General features: G+C 31.3%; 1 long non-coding RNA gene across 1 annotated transcript in view; it reads right to left on the bottom strand.

The window, feature by feature from the left end:
• Window positions 1-469: 469 nt before the first annotated feature.
• LOC128665887 (uncharacterized) overlaps window positions 470-5,812 on the bottom strand; it is a 20,307-nt gene continuing 14,964 nt past the window's right edge. Inside the window, exon 7 of the long non-coding RNA XR_008403188.1 lies at window positions 470-906. This is a non-coding gene — a long non-coding RNA (uncharacterized LOC128665887). The remainder of the gene's footprint in view (window positions 907-5,812) is intronic.

The following is a 5,812-nucleotide window of genomic DNA, read 5'->3' as shown; positions in this document are numbered from 1 at the left end:
TGCCTGAGATACAGGCTTCTAAGCAGCATGACCCTTTCCCTATATTGTCAATTGTCATTTTTAAATAAAGTTGCGCAGTGACGTCATCATGTCATTATGCGTGACGTCACCACGCAAAACGGAAAGCCCCAGCGATGCCTGTCACTCTACAGGCACGATTGCCGGGGTAGGAGCGGGTGGGAGCCCCCAGATCTCCCTCAAGGTGGGAGAGTGCTAGTGACGGCTCTGAGCCGTCGTTAGCACCTGAGTGAGAAACTCTGCGACGGCTCAGAGCCGTCGTTAGCACTCAAGGGGTTAAAATACAAAATGCATTTTCTTCCTATTAATCATTTTAAAAAAAATTGTATTCATCCAGAAGTGATGTAATTTAATAAATGTAATGCACAGGTATAAATTTTGAACTGGGGCACATACAAATTAGTTTAGTATAAAAAAAACACAATTTCTGCTTTAGATAAGAAAAGAATATTAAAAAAATGATTTAATGTACATGTTTAGGAAGGAAATTCTGTATTTTGCAAGTCACATTTTTTCTCTGCCTGCATCTTTTCTTTATGTGTTCTAAAATGCAAATAATAGCGTATATTTATTTAGAACAAAAGCCGTTACCTTTCTGATTACAGACCTGTACTATCTTTCTGAGGGTACTAAGTTTATAGAAGTATTAAACCTTTTGGTTACATGTATAAGATGTATAATGACGTGTTAATGTTGCCTAATGACATAAGATATTGATTTTTATACAGCTGCAAATATACAAACCTTTTCTGGTACCAAGCATTTTGGAGATAAAGGGTTTTGTGCCTGTATTTGGCATCAGTCATCTTGTATAGGTGTATGGTTATTGCTGATCTCTTCTACAATGTCTCAGATTAAACATTATACGATAGAATTCATTCTGACCAACTAGCAATGCAAAACAAAAAGTTATATTCAGAAATTATACGTTAGCAGGAAACTTACTATATTTATATAATACCTAGGCACTTCATATAGTCGCTACTACAATACATGAGATAACAGGAAGTATACGTGAATAAAAATAACTGGTGGCGCATTCTCATGCGATTATCGTCACGCCTGAAAAGGCAATGGGAATTAGTTGACAAAAGTGTTAAGAGAAGACTGAATTTTTTAAGTGAAAGTTATTGGTTTCTGCTCCTTACTTGAAATACTTGAAATATTGCATTCTGTACCGAATAAAAGGAAGAATTTATGAATTTTTTTGTGTGCATCTGACATTTATCTACATAAATAAAACATAACAAACATAACATAGCTTTTAATCAGAATTAGAAAGTGGAGACAAAAGTATTTACAGCTAAATCAATTAAAATACCAAACACATTGGGCCAGATTACAAGTTGAGTGTAAAATATTACTTCAGTGAAAGCGATATTTGCCCTCAACTTAGTAATAGCAGCGCACGCTAATGGGAACTGGTATTACAGGTGAGGTGCAAAGCATGATTATTGTCATGCCTAAAATGGAAGTCGGTTAAAAAAGTGTCTGGAGCTGACTAAAAGTTTTAGTTGAACGTCCTTGTTTTCCTCTCCTTACATGAAACACTGCATTTATGTGGTCTGTGAGCAATTTAAGTAGTTTGCTAAAATAAAAAAAAGAAAGAAAATGGCACTTTAGTTTTAATCAGAAAGGGGAGACAAAATAATCAATTAAAATACCACTTTTTTTTCTTTCCTTTTTTAAATTGAGCACGTAATATAAAATATACTCATGCTCTAGTAGTCAAGTAGTATAAAATATACTCATGCTCTAGTAGTCAAGTAGTATAAAATATACTCATGCTCTAGTAGTCAAGTAATATAAAATATACTCATGCTCTAGTAGTCAAGTAGTATAAAATATACTCATGCTCTAGCAGTCAAGTAATATAAAATATACTCATGCTCTAGTAGTCAAGTAGTATAAAATATACTCATGCTCTAGTAGTCAAGTAATATAAAATATACTCATGCTCTAGCAGTCAAGTAGTATAAAATATACTCATGCTCTAGTAGTCAAGTAATATAAAATATACTCATGCTCTAGCAGTCAAGTAATATAAAATATACTCATGCTCTAGCAGTCAAGTAATATAAAATATACTCATGCTCTAGCAGTCAAGTAGTATAAAATATACTCATGCTCTATCAGTCAAGTAATATAAAATATACTCATGCTCTAGCAGTCAAGTAGTATAAAATATACTCATGCTCTAGTAGTCAAGTAGTATAAAATATACTCATGTTCTAGCAGTCAAGTAGTATAAAATATACTCATGCTCTAGCAGTCAAGTAATATAAAATATACTCATGCCCTAGCAGTCAAGTAATATAAAATATACTCATGCTCTAGCAGTTAAGTAGTATAAAATATACTCATGCTCTAGCAGTTAAGTAATATAAAATATACTCATGCTCTAGCAGTCAAGTAATATAAAATATACTCATGCTCTAGTAGTCAAGTAATATAAAATATACTCATACTCTAGTAGTCAAGTAGTATAAAATATACTCATGCTCTAGTAGTCAAGTAATATAAAATATACTCATGCTCTAGTAGTCAAGTAGTATAAAATATACTCATGCTCTAGTAGTCAAGTAATATAAAATATACTCATGCTCTAGCAGTCAAGTAATATAAAATATACTCATGCTCTAGCAGTCAAGTAATATAAAATATACTCATGCTCTAGCAGTCAAGTAGTATAAAATATACTCATGGTCTATCAGTCAAGTAATATAAAATATACTCATGCTCTAGCAGTCAAGTAGTATAAAATATACTCATGCTCTAGTAGTCACGTAGTATAAAATATACTCATGCTCTAGTAGTCAAGTAATATAAAATATACTCATGCTCTAGCAGTCAAGTAATATAAAATATACTCATGCTCTAGAAGTCAAGTAATATAAAATATACTCATTCTCTAGAAGTCAAGTAATATAAAATATACTCATGCTCTAGCAGTCAAGTAATATAAAATATACTCATGCTCTAGTAGTCAAGTAGTATAAAATATACTCATGCTCTAGCAGTCAAGTAATATAAAATATACTCATGCTCTAGCAGTCAAGTAGTATAAAATATACTCATGCTCTAGCAGTCAAGTAATATAAAATATACTCATGCTCTAGCAGTCAAGTAATATAAAATATACTCATGCTCTAGCAGTTAAGTAATATAAAATATACTCATGCTCTAGCAGTCAAGTAGTATAAAATATACTCATGCTCTAGCAGTTAAGTAATATAAAATATACTCATGCTCTAGCAGACAAGTAGTATAAAATATACTCATGCTCTAGCAGTTAAGTAATATAAAATATACTCATGCCCTAGCAGTCAAGTAGTATAAAATATACTCATGCTCTAGCAGTCAAGTAATATAAAATATACTCATGCTCTAGCAGTCAAGTAGTATAAAATATACTCATGCTCTAGCAGTCAAGTAATATAAAATATACTCATGCTCTAGCAGTCAAGTAATATAATATATACTCATGCCCTAGCAGTCAAGTAATATAAAATATACTCATGCTCTAGCAGTCAAGTAATATAAAATATACTCATGCTCTAGCAGTCAAGTAATATAAAATATACTCATGCTCTAGCAGTCAAGTAATATAAAATATACTCATGCTCTAGCAGTCAAGTAATATAAAATATACTCATGCTCTAGCAGTCAAGTAATATAAAATATACTCATGCTCTAGCAGTCAAGTAATATAAAATATACTCATGCTCTAGCAGTCAAGTAATATAAAATATACTCATGCCCTAGCAGTCAAGTAATATAAAATATAGTCATGCTCTAGCAGTCAAGTAATATAAAATATACTCATGTTCTAGCAGTCAAGTAATATAAAATATACTCATGCCCTAGCAGTCAAGTAATATAAAATATACTCATGCTCTAGCAGTCAAGTAATATAAAATATACTCATGCTCTAGCAGTCAAGTAATATAAAATATACTCATGCCCTAGCAGTCAAGTAATATAAAATATACTCATGCTCTAGCAGTCAAGTAATATAAAATATACTCATGCTCTAGCAGTCAAGTAATATAAAATATACTCATGCTCTAGCAGTCAAGTAATATAAAATATACTCATGCTCTAGCAGTCAAGTAGTATAAAATATACTCATGCTCTAGCAGTTAAGTAATATAAAATATGCTCATGCTCTAGCAGTCAAGTAATATAAAATATACTCATGCTCTAGCAGTCAAGTAATATAAAATATACTCATGCTCTAGCAGTCAAGTAATATAAAATATACTCATGCCCTAGCAGTCAAGTAATATAAAATATACTCATGCTCTAGCAGTCAAGTAATATAAAATATACTCATGCCCTAGCAGTCAAGTAATATAAAATATACTCATGCTCTATCAGTCAAGTAATATAAAATATACTCATGCCCTAGCAGTCAAGTAGTATAAAATATACTCATGCTCTAGCAGTCAAGAATTATAAAATATACTCATGCCCTAGCAGTCAAGTAATATAAAATATACTCATGCTCTAGCAGTCAAGTAATATAAAATATACTCATGCTCTAGCAGTCAAGTAATATAAAATATACTCATGCCCTAGCAGTCAAGTAATATAAAATATACTCATGCTCTAGCAGTCAAGTAATATAAAATATACTCATGCTCTAGCAGTCAAGTAATATAAAATATACTCATGCTCTAGCAGTCAAGTAATATAAAATATACTCATGCTCTAGCAGTCAAGCAATATAAAATATACTCATGCCCTAGCAGTCAAGTAATATAAAATATACTCATGCTCTAGCAGTCAAGTAGTATAAAATATACTCATGCTCTAGCAGTCAAGTAATATAAAATATACTCATGCTCTAGCAGTCAAGTAATATAAAATATACTCATGCTCTAGCAGTCAAGTAGTATAAAATATACTCATGCTCTAGCAGTCAAGTAATATAAAATATACTCATGCTCTAGCAGTCAAGTAATATAAAATATACTCATGCTCTAGCAGTCAAGTAGTATAAAATATACTCATGCTCTAGCAGTCAAGTAATATAAATATACTCATGCTCTAGCAGTCAAGTAATATAATATATACTCATGCTCTAGCAGTCAAGTAATATAAAATATACTCATGCTCTAGCAGTCAAGTAGTATAAAATATACTCATGCTCTAGCAGTCAAGTAATATAAAATATACTCATGCTCTAGCAGTCAAGTAGTATAAAATATACTCATGCCCTAGCAGTCAAGTAATATAAAATATACTCATGCTCTAGCAGTCAAGTAATATAAAATATACTCATGCCCTAGCAGTCAAGTAATATAAAATATACTCATGCTCTAGCAGTCAAGTAATATAAAATATACTCATGCTCTTGCAGTCAAGTAATATAAAATATACTCATGCCCTAGCAGTCAAGTAATATAAAATATACTCATGCTCTAGCAGTCAAGTAATATAAAATATACTCAGGCTCTAGCAGTCAAGTAATATAAAATATACTCATGCTCTAGCAGTCAAGTAGTATAAAATATACTCATGCTCTAGCAGTCAAGTAGTATAAAATATACTCATGCTCTAGCAGTCAAGTAATATAAAATATACTCATGCTCTAGCAGTCAAGTAATATAAAATATACTCATGCTCTAGCAGTCAAGTAATATAAAATATACTCATGCTCTAGCAGTCAAGTAGTATAAAATATACTCATGCTCTAGCAGTCAAGTAGTATAAAATATACTCATGCTCTAGCAGTCAAGTAGTATAAAATATACTCATGCTCTAGCAGTCAAGTAATATAAAATATACT

The sequence above is a fragment of the Bombina bombina genome, chromosome 7 (assembly GCF_027579735.1).
Source record: "Bombina bombina isolate aBomBom1 chromosome 7, aBomBom1.pri, whole genome shotgun sequence".
Taxonomy (NCBI): Eukaryota; Metazoa; Chordata; class Amphibia; order Anura; family Bombinatoridae; genus Bombina; species Bombina bombina.
This window is presented reverse-complemented; position numbering and strand designations above follow the sequence as displayed.